At 45.6% G+C, this 11,747-nt stretch overlaps 1 long non-coding RNA gene across 1 annotated transcript; it reads left to right on the plus strand.

Moving 5' to 3' along the window:
* The first annotated feature begins 1,896 nt into the window (after positions 1-1,896).
* On the plus strand, positions 1,897-3,662 carry LOC146755120 (uncharacterized). The gene is made up of 4 exons (XR_014938444.1): positions 1,897-2,181; positions 2,612-2,782; positions 3,402-3,506; positions 3,587-3,662. It is a non-coding gene; the product is annotated as an uncharacterized LOC146755120 (long non-coding RNA).
* Positions 3,663-11,747: the final 8,085 nt, after the last annotated feature.

Below are 11,747 nucleotides of genomic sequence, written 5' to 3' on the forward strand. Positions count from 1 at the left end.
AAGGTTTTCTGTTCTCTTTCAGACCTCTGGCTGCACAGGGTAATGTAATACCTCCTCCTCTGCCATACGTGGAGAGTGCTTGCCTAGCTACCGTTGCTGTATTTCTCATGTATTTCTCACTGTAGCATGACGTGCAAGTCCAGCCCTCACTGCAAAATGATGTGGTGTGAAAGTCAGGAGGGATTATGAGTACTCTTGGAGTGGTTGGCTCTTTCACTACAGAAATCCTCATCTTACCAGCTTCTCCCAAAGTGCAATGGCTTTCTGAGCCTTAATTGATCCTCTTACCATTGCACTCAGAAAGCTTTTCTTCACTTCATAATTGAGCTGTATTTGGCTGATCTCCAGTGTAGAGTGGAGCAATATCAAAAAGACACACAGATGAAGATCTGTCATTGTCTTCATTCGAAGAAATCTGAAAATTAGGAGTTCCAGCTGATAGTAAAGACTACCCAGAGGGATGGGATGACCATATGGACTATGCTGAGGATGCATTATAATGTGTGATAAACACTGTGAAGCAGTGCTGCTCTGGGAAATGGCCCAATACAACATAAAGCAACTTTTAATGTCTTCCAGTCACAAGCTGTTCATATCTAATGTATATTTTAATCAGTGTTTTCCAGTTCCAGAAGCAGAGGATGCCTTTATCAACGAGCAGAAGGTGCTGAAGGAGGTGAAGGCTGCACCAACAGAAAATGCCACGCTGAGCTGCAAGGTGGCCCAGGAGAAGACGGAGGTGAAGTGGTACAAGGAGGGGAAACTGATCACCTGGAGCAAGAAGTTCAAGGTGGAGTAAGAGGGCAAATAGCATTGGCTGGTGGTGAGCCAGGTGGAGAAGAAAGATGCAGGGGAGTACAGCTGCGAGGCTGCTGGCCAGAAACTCACCTTCAAGATTCATGTCACAGGTAAGACAGGTGTTGTCTGAAATACAGCAGAGAACAGTAAAGTAAAATCTAGTTTCTATTATACAGTGATCCAGGTGCAGTAGTCTGTGCTGAGATTTTTTCCCTAGACTTGATTGCCTGGGTTTGTAGCAAGTATGTGGTTTTAGTATGGCACAAAGACCTGTTTCGGTCTGTCTGTAGAATACTAATTACTGATATATATGTACAATGGAAGCAATATTCAAGATATTATTCAAATCTCTCCTGTGCCTGAGATCCCAAACTGTAATTCTTGTTCACCGAAACATTTGACTAAGATAAGTATGTGCAGTGAGGCTGGAGTGCATGTTCTATGTGCAGCCTTTCATGGCAGGAGAAGCAGGAACTTCTCCTAGTAGTACACTGCCTTTTTACTATGCCTTTATGTTGGAGGCTGCATCTGGATAGGTGAGTCTGCTACACAGTAAGAGACCTGGTAGAGCTGACTATTCCCAGAGCTCAAAGTAAAATAGATATCTGGAAATCACACACAAAGAACAAAGGACTGCGTTGGTGAGCATATTTCCTTTGTGCCTTTGACAGTCACAGTTGTGGCAATGGTAGAGGCCATGAGGAGTCTGTTCAGGAAGCCAGGAGTACTGTTCTGGGTCATGAAAAAGCAGCCAGTGGTTTGACTATCACATGTGTATGTGTTTTGATGTTTCACAGTGGGTCTTAAGTAAAAGGAACTCAGGTTTTGGTTGCCTGCAGGACAGATGTTCTTTTGGGTTAAATATGTTTGCATAGTGACTTGCAACCATGGGACTGGTGTTCAAGGACCCTCTTGGTTCCTTCAGTTTCTCGGTTCTTTCTTGCCTAGATTTGACACTTTGTTTCAACAGAAGAGCTGATATTCTCTAGTGAAGGCTATTAGTTTGGGCACAAGTGGTAACCTAAACCTGTTCCAACCTGTACATAAAACCTGCAAGATGGTCTCATTTCAGTCCGTCAGTCAATACTTTTTCTTTTCTTCCCTCAGAGCCAAAACCTGTGTTTATAAAGCAGGAGAAGGTGCAGAAAGAGGTGAGTGCTGCCCTGGCAGCAAGTGCCTCCCTCAGCTGTGAAGTAGCACAGGATCCAACCGAAGTAAAATGGTACAAGGATGGAAGACTGCTTGCCTCCTCCAGAAAGTTCAGACTGGAATCTGTGGGCAAAACACGGCATCTGGTTGTGGAGCAGCTGGAGAAGAAAGATGCTGGAGAATACATCTGCGAGGCTGCTGGCCAGAAGATGACCTTCAAGTTGGAAACAACTGGTGAGCATTCGCTTTGGCAACACTAAGCAGCTTTGGTGGGATGTGGATGTGGGGGAATGGGTGGTTTCATTGACATGAGAGAACAGGCAGTGATGCTGTGAAACCAGATGGATGATGCTCAGCCTGGCTAAATGACCTTAAAGATTCATTCCATTCTATTGTTTTTCTACCCTTAATTTTGCTGCAAAGGTTTTAGAATAAATGAGATTCTGGTTTCCATAAAACTGTTTGCAGGGAGCTCCTTTGTAGCTAGTAAGTCTGTCTTTAGGTTCAAGGGCAATAATGCATTGACTGTGTTGAAGAGAGAAATGACTCGTGAATGGATGATGGTTTAGAATAAAACATAATCCTACTTATTTTCCAAGCAAATATGTGTAAGGAAAAGATGCTGCACTCAGTTCTGGAAATACCCTGACAAATATATCTCTAGTGTTTCACAGCTGGAGATATCAAGATTGTTAAACCACTGGAAGATGTGGAAGTGAATGAATATGGGAGTGCATATTTGGCTGTGATATTTCACACGATGAGGTTCAGAGCCAGTGGAACAAAGATGACAACAAGCTGAAGGCTGATGACAACATCAGAATGCGGCAAGATGGTAGGGTGTAAGAGGGGGATCTTTCTCCTGAGTGGGGGGTGGGTTGGAGATCAAGCAGAAAGTACATCTGAAATGAAGAAGGTTCAGAAGGGAGTTTCCCTTTTGTTTTGGGACTGAGGTTAGGGTGGAACAAGTGACATGGTGGGATGCTTAGTGTGGGAAGTGTGATGCTATCCCACCATCCCACACTGCCAGGAGCAGGTAGGAAATGAGTGCAGTTCTTTCCAAAGTGGGGGTGAACAGGGCAGTCAGTTCACCTCTCCAAAGAGGTTTTGCCTGACAGTGAGTGTGATCCTTCGATATCAGGTACTTTGAAGGTGACGACGGCCACATTTGGTCAGTCCTTGTAGAAGCCATATTTAGATTACACTTTGGTAGGGATGTGGACGTGGGGGAATGGGTGGTTTCATTGACATGAGAGAACAGGCAGTGATGCTGTGAAACCAGATGGATGATGCTCAGCCTGGCCATGTGCCTCAGAGCTCTTTGCTCAAGGAAGCCAAGTGTAGGTGTGGGTTTGCTCTCAAGAGCACAGTTTGGTAGGGATGAGTTGGCGGTTGGACTAGATGACCTTAGTGGTCTTTCCCAGCCTTAGTGACTCTGTGGTTCTCTGCTTCAGGAAGGACCTACTCGCTGACTTACACACGTGTCCAAGTCTAGGATGCCGCAGAAATAAAATCTGTTGCAGAAAAGGCAGAATCTCGTGCCCATCTTACAGTTAAAGGTAATTATGGTTCAGATGATGATTTTGCTTAAATTATCTTATCTTATAAACCAGCCAACATCCTTTGCTTGAATGTCAAGGAAGTTAAACACCACCAGGACCTTTCACAGAAATGCAAACTCCTACCTACCTACCTTTCTGCCCACAAAATATCCAGCTTGTCTTTCGGAATTTACTTTTGCTAAGTAAAACAGATTATTTTCTTAGGAGGTTTATTTTCTACCTTTCGACTTCAGATTTGTGTTTGAACGTTTTGGGATAAAAAACATAGCTTGACTTTTTCTACATTTTCTCTGTTTGTTTGAAAAGAGCTCAGAGTTGTTTTTTTTTTTAATATATACAATGTTAGGGTATATATATGATGTTAAGTGTGATAAAGAAAAGGGAGGCATTTGAGTTAGCACACTACTCAAGAGTTCAGTCCCCAGCTTTGCCACTGTTACAATTATAAGGGCAAGAAAATCCTGGAAAATGAATTTCTCCTAAGTAGAGCCATTACATTTGAGCTACAGAGACCTTTACTAGGAGAATCTTGTTGTTCAGAGCTAAGTTGCTGTATTTAACCAAAGTAATTATCAATGTCCATGTTTCAGTGAACCTCTATTCCATTTCGTAATGCGAGGAGTTTGATATCGGGATGGGAAGGTCATGGTTTGATTTGGATGTTGGACTGGGAATCAGAAGATCTGGGCTCTCTTCAGGTTGTCAGTCTTATTGTCTGACTTCTTAACAACATTCCTTTCTTTCTATTACTTTTTAATGATGTTTTAAGGCATTTTGAGCTGATAGGTGTAGTGTTCATGTGCAGTAATGCTGACGTGAGTAAGTAGGGTGATAATGTAAGGGTTTTTTACATTCCTTCTAAATCTCTGCTTTCTCTTGTTCCATCCTTCTTAAAGAGCAATCCATTAATCTAATAAAGGAGCTGTGTGATGAGTATTTGACTGAGCCTGAAGAAGCCAAATTTGAATGCGAGATATCCATTCCTTCTGTGAAACCTCCCAAGTGGTATCTGCGTGGAGAAATCTTACAGGCTGGCAGAAACTTGATTATGCAGCAAGAAGGCACCATCCACCGGCTGAGCATACTGAAAACCATCACTGATATGACTGGCACCATTCAGTTCTCAGTTGGCAAATCAAAATCCACAGCCAATCTGCTCATCAGAGGTAACATATCCTGGCTTGATTTACATCATGAAGATGAAGAATTAATTAACGTACAGTCTTCCTTCACTGGGGTCTTTGAAATATTGTGTGTATTTCTGGAGGGTCTGCTCCATTTCCAGTTCAAAGTCGTTGGACACTAAATGAGACAGCTGCATCTCAGTAAAAGATCTGTTTGAATATTTGTAATGTGCTTACTATTCAGATCTACAGAGCTGAGGTTTTGTCCTTGGCTATACCAAAGAAGTCAAATCAGGTGAAATTAATTGTATTTCTGAAGTAGACAAGTTTGAGTTTGGTAGCACCTAAATTTGATGCAGTTTGTCATTGATTTCATCTGAAAGAAACTTGCAGGCTTTTTATCTGCTGTTGTCCCCAGCGTAAGAGTCTCCATTCACATCCTAAAGTACTTGTTATATTTTCAACTCACTCTTATTTGAATAATTGCCTCAACTGGGAGCAGTTTAATAAGCAAGAGCTGGACCTTGCATTTGGTATATAGTATACAGTGTTACTTTATGGAAATGTAGTCAATGGCATTCCCTATAGGCAGTCGTTTGTTTTATCTTTAGAGTGGTTCAAAGAACCATCGTGAACATGACATTAATTGAAATGGAGTAGACGCAAGAGACTTTCCTCTTCTTCCAATTGTCCTCATCCTTTCTTCTCTTCCACCCCTGCTTTGCAGATTACCATATACAAATCACCAGGAAGTTGGAGGACAAGACAGATTTGGAACGTCATTCTGTCATCCTGTCCTGTGACTTCAGGCCTTCTCCAAAGGTTGTGAAATGGTTCCAGAGCCACACACCCATCAAGCCCTCTGAGAAGTACAAGATCAAGAGGGATAAGCATTCAGCAGAGCTCAAGATTCTGAAGCTGAAGCCTGATGATGCTGGTGTGTACAAGTGCAAGGCAGGAATTGCAGAGACTGAGGCCACGCTGACAGCTGAAGGTATGAGCAGGGAGGATGGCCTCTTCCATGTCCTATTTCACCTCAGATTTCTCTTCTTGAGGTTGATTTCTGCCGTTCTCTCCTGCTAACTTTATAAATGTATAATCTTCACTGAGAAGATTACACAAAGATCATCTAGTCCAACCATTCTACCACATCCCAGTATGATTTATAGTAACAGTGGTAACAGTTCACCTTGTTTCCCCACAGCCCGCAATGTAGAAGTAACGAAGCACCTGCAGGATGTGGAAATTGAAGAAGAGAGCTCTACTGTCTTCTCCTGCGAGCTGTCCCATGATGACGAGGACGTGGAATGGTTCCTGAATGGCAACCTCCTTTACACCAACAATTACAATGACATCAAGAATGTTGGCAATTGTTGCACACTGACAATGAAGCAGGTTACGCCTGAGGATGCTGGCACAGTGACAGTGAAGTCAGACAGGGTATCAGAAAGCGCGTGCCTGAAGGTGATAGGTGGGTCTGATCACACCCCTCCTGGATGTAAGAGATGCTAAGGAGCTCCAGTTCATTCTATTGAGCAGCAATCCTGCTTCTCAAGCTCACCACTATGGGGTGACAAGTCATCAGGGGCTTCTTCCAGTGGAAGGTTCCATTGCAGCAGATATCAACGAAGGAGGATGGTTTTGGTGTCCTGCCAAAGCATTCCATTGCTTTTTATCATCATTTTCCTTAACACAAGGAGAGTTACAAGAGCAATTTCTTTTACTGCTTCAGTAACATGCAGTGTCAATGCTGTTGTCTCCAAGGATTTATGACTGCAGCGAGAAATCGTTCAGTGTGTGTTTTGCCTCCGGGATGACTAATGACCAGGCTGTGAGCAACCTGATCGAGCTGTGAATGTCCCTGTTTATTGCAGGGGAGCTGGGCAAGATGGCCTTTAAGGTTCTCTTCCAATTCTAAGGAACTCATGCCTGAAGTGCAGAAGTGGATTCTGCACTTCTTCATCAGTGGATCCACTTCTTCATATCCTCCCCATGATTACACAGGAAATACAACAAAAGAACATGCATGGTCTTACTGTTGTCATTTGCTTGAATACGAAGACGTCTCTTTTTTATGGTTGAGATTTTTGATGATATGAGTCGGGAGGAATTCACGTTGTTTAGCTTTCTCAATAGGCGATCGTGGGAACCATGGTCTCCATCATCTGGTACCCCCGTGGATTCATCTACATCAGGCACGAGTGAAAGAATTAAAACACAAAACAACCACCAAGGTGAACCCTTCCAAAAGGGGGAAAGTTCCAGTTGCTGCAAGCCACCGAGGTAACCAATAGAGGGGCCCTGATCCCCCTCATGCCATCGGGATGCTCTGGCGTGGTATGTGCCTCAAACTCAAAGCTCCTTCCCACCTCCCAAGGAAAAGCAAAACAACCCAAGCATCTCCAGCAAAGCTGCCCAGCAGACAGCAGGGAATGCAAACAGCTTCTGGCTGCTCCCTTGCACTCCCGTCCTAAGTAAGTGACCCTTCGAGGACTGGCTGGAAAATCAGTGCATGACACACATGAGTGTGTACAGAATTGTGCAAAGCAGTGGGGATCCATGTGTGTGTGTGTGTGTGTATTTGTGCATGGATGGTGTTGTACACACATTTGTGTCCATGAGTGTACAAACCAGTGGTGTTGCTCAGGTGTGTGTAGGTCTGTGGTTATGTGTGCAAGGACAAGCATGCACATATATGTACGTGCACAGGGGTGTGCAGAGTGTTGGAGCTGCACAAGGACATTGTGGTACCGGTGTGTGCGTGCACTTTGGGAGTGAAAGGAAGGGGTTACACATGTGTCTGTGTGTGTGTGCACAGGGCTGCAATAAGGGATGTGGTTGTGTGAGTGTGTGTGAGCACATGGATAGTGCGTGGATGCGGTGGCACAAATGTGTGCTTGCACAGGGCTGTGCTGAGGAGTTGGGCTGCACACAGGTGCACACAAAGGGATGTTTGAACCCTTTGCCCCTAAGAACAGTTTTCCAGTGTCCCTCGTCCAAGAATTCTTTGAACAGCCTGCAGCTGACTCTCCTGAAGCTCAGGGTCCTGACTTTGCTTTTTGCCAGGCCCGCATTCCTTCAGATGAGGAACTCTAGGAGGGCATGGTCACTACAGCCCTGACCACCTCCAGTCTTAACCCCTGCTGTGCAGCATGTCCAGTAATGCTTCCCTTCTGCTTGGTGTGCTTAATGCTTGGCCCACAAAGTTATTGTCAGTGCACTCCAGCAGTCTCTCAGACAGCTTGTAGCCAGCCATGCTGATTTCCCAGCCTGACTGGAATCCCCCATCAAGTTGAGAGTCAGTGAACGCGGTGCTTCTGGTAGCTGCAGTAAGCAGGGCCCATCAACAGGCTCCCTTGACCAGGCGGCCTGGAGCAGACCCTCACCTCCAGAAGCCCATTATTGGTTCAGTCCCGAATTTTACCCGCAAGTTCTCAACGTGATCGTGGCTGTTCTTAGTCCTTTGCAGTCAGCTTCTTCATAGAGAGGGCAAATACCTTGCCCTCCGGAATTCCATAGTAACAATCATGTCTCCTTTATGTCAGGTGAGGTGTTTTTTGTTGTTGTTGTTTTTTGTTTGCTTGTTTGTTTGTTTTCCATTTTCTAGGTAGAAAATTTAATTTCTGAGCCAGGAGAAGAAGAAGTGCAACATGTAACAATCTTCCTGGCATTGTGCAGTTTGCATGAGTAGCCAAGTGCTCCTCAGGTAACGTGTGCTGCAGAGCTGACCTTGGTGGCAGGGGTTGTGTCTTCATTTTCTTCCTGTCATGTGGGAACATAAGAAGACTCTTCAGAGCAGGAGCTGCAGAGCAAGATGAACGGCATGAGAAGGTAAGGCTGGGAACCAAGGACACCTCCAGAAAGAACAGAAAAACTAAGTCATTTAAGATGCATGATGGCCGTGTGACACTGTCCGTGACTGGAGGGGAAGCACATGGCTAGGAATGACTGATGGCTCTGGTGGGATGAGTGCCTACGTGCGCCGTAAAGGAGAGTTTGTGGGATGTTCTGTGGACATGTGAAGGCTGTGGGAAAGTTAAGAGAGAAAACGTGTGAATTCACAGAAGTGGTATTAGAACCTAGAATAAACCATTTGGATCACTCACATCTGAGTCCGTACCAGATTGTCGCACTGTCAGAACCTGAGGCCTGGGATTTTCCTTTAGTAGTGCCAACTGCCTGTTGTAAATGAGAAAAGATATTACTAAACATAGCTTCCCTCCTTGTAGGTTTGATATTTCTGTCTTTGCATTCCTTTAGCACCCAGGGTGTTGATGCAGCTGCACAAATCCGCTGTATTGTCCTCCTGTTTTGCATGGAAGAATGGTAAAATAGCAATCTCTGGGTGAAATTTTGTTCAGGCGTTTTCCTTTCTGTGCCCCTAGGAAGCAATGGCTTGGAAATGGCAGTGCCGCCTGGGAACCCACACAGCAACCCAGTATCTCATTGTCTGGGTCTGTGAAAAACCACAATGATGACAAAAGATGTTTCAATTCTGTCTGTGCTGTCAGTGCAGCCCTGAGGAGCGGTGTGGGCATGGCATGGCAGGGAGAAGGGATTTCCCTTCCGATGGGAAAGTGCCTGTTCATGTGTTGGTATGTAACCGCTCCATGGCCTGCCCCACGAGCTTCTGAATGGGCAGCTCAACTTTTGTGTCACTCAGGCACCTGTGGCAGAGGTCAGGATTTCTGCAGGTATGGCATATATCCCATCACTTAGTGCCTTACAAGGAGCTGAGAAGCTTTTCTTGCTCAAGTCCTGCTTAACCACCTACAATGAAGTTGATGTCAATTTTCTAGTGTCCTTCAATTCCGTGTCCGCATTTTCCCAAAAGCAAAAGAATTTGGAGGTAACCAGCTGCAGTGAAGTGAGCGATTTCAGTGCCTATTTCTGATGGTGGCAATGACTGCAGAGGTCACACTGAATTGACGGTGCCTGTCTCCATTCTGACAAAGGATGTAGTTGCAGCTGACTTCCCGAGGCTGCCATACGTGGTGGTGACGCAGCCTTGGGCTTCTGCGTTTGCATGACTCCCACCTTTCCTTTCTGTGAATTGCAGGTCAGCTGGTGCTGGAAGCAGCCGGTATCTGAGTAGGAATGAAGGTGAGTGCAGGAGCAGCTGCTGAGGGGAGGAAGGAAGTCCATGCTAATGAGCTCTGAAGCATCTGCGGGTCCAGTACCAGAATAGGCAGCAGTGATGCAGGGGGCTCCCCAGCAGGAAGCTGGCTGATCCAAATGCTTGCTGAGAGTTTGGAAGCCCAAACCCTTATGGTCTCTGTAAGGGTGGTTAATAAAAAGATGTTAACCAAGATGGTGGTAAATAGTCAAAGGTTATTAGCAAAGGGAAACTCACCAATATTGATACCTTGACCAGAAAGCTGAGGCAGTCTCAACTGGGGAGCAATCTCCAAGAGATGCTGCCTCAGTGGTGGTCAGCCTTTAAATGAGGTCTCAGAGGAGGTTGAGTCGAGGTCCACCCCTTCTGGGAGCACAGCTAGATTACTCTCACCTGTGCTCCTGCAGTTGACCCAACACTTGCCTCAGCTGATTAATCAGAGGTTCAAGCTGTGATTTCCCATACAGTCTCTAAGCTGAAGGCAGCATCTCCTTGATCTGATGGTGGTGTGCCTGAGTGAGGGAGTGATCCAAGTTGGATGCAGAAGAGTCATCTTAATTTCTCTGCTATTTTACTTCAGATGACACCTATTGGGTGTTGGTTTCTTAAAATTTGGATCTAGGAGGTGGCCTCTCCCTTTGCTTCTGGTGAAAGCACAGAAGTGCAGCAGGAGTAGAAGACAAAGAGGTTTTCTTCGTGACAGGAACACCAATTATTTGATTCAAATGTGTAACTGTGATGAAGATGGTGAAGAACAGATCCGCCTCAAAGACATGCTTGATCACATAAGGAATGAGCATGTGATCCAAGACAGCCAGCATGGCTTTAGCAGGGGAAGGCCATGCCGAACCAGTCTGGTGGCCTTCTATGATGGAGTGATGGCATTTGTGGACAAAAGGAAGGTAACAGATGTCATTGACCTGGACTTGAGCAAGATCTTTGACATGGCCCTCCACCACATCCTTATCTCTAAACTGGAGGGATGTGGATTTGACAGGTGGACCACCTGGTGGATAAGGGATTGGTTGAAAGGCCACAGACAGAGGGTGGTGATTCGTGGTTCAATGTCCAGGTGGAGGCCGATAACAAGTGGTGTCATCCAGGAATCTGTCTTGGGACCAGTGCTTTTTTACATGGTTATCAGTGATACCAATGATGCAATTGCGTGCACCCTCTGCTGTTTGCTGAGTGGTGCGGCTGACGCAGTGGAAGGAAGGGATGCCATTCAGAGGGAGCTCAACCGAGAGGTTGGCCTACGTGAATCTAATGAGGTTGAACACAGCAAAGTGCAAGGTTTTGCACTTGGGCTGGAGGAATCCCAGGCATTTCTACAGACTGGGAGGAGCAGTCCTTAAGAGAAGCCCCGCAGAGAAGGACCTGGGGGTCCTGGTGGATGAAAAACAGAACGTGAGCCATCAGCGTGCTCTTGCAGCTCAGAGAGCAAATGGTCCCCTGGGCTCCATCAGAAGAGGGGATGGCCAGCAGGGACAGGGAGGTGATTGATCTTCATGATCCTTGAGGTCCCTTCCAACCCGGGCCATTCTATGATTCTGTGATTACACTCACTGACAGAAATAACGGCAGCTGTACAGAAGCTGGATATATTTTGGGACAGTTCTTGTAACCAGCTGATTTTAAGACCTTGCCCGAGTCAAGAGTCTTAATTGCATGTCAGAAGAATGCTGGGAAAGTGGTTATTCCTCATTCTTTTTCATTTGCTGATTCTTTCTCTAGGGTTCCTTTTCCAAAGGAGATTCTGGTGATGGAAGCAGTTGAAGAAAGAACCAAAGCAGCTCTTGCCAAGAGTGCTTGAAGTCCCTGTGGAGAGAAGCAAAGAACTTGGGCTTCCTCTTGGATGCTCCCCACCATGTCTCAGGAAGGAGACAACTGCTGTTCCACTTTCTGCTTTGTGTGTGGAAAGGTACGTCTGGGTTTCTTCTGCTTGTTTTTTCTTTCTTTTTCTGGCTTTGAAGGAGAAGGGGTGGAGCAGGGGGAGAC

This window comes from Coturnix japonica, chromosome 36 (assembly GCF_054131305.1).
Source record: "Coturnix japonica strain WE chromosome 36, WE-NBRP24, whole genome shotgun sequence".
NCBI lineage: Eukaryota > Metazoa > Chordata > Aves > Galliformes > Phasianidae > Coturnix > Coturnix japonica.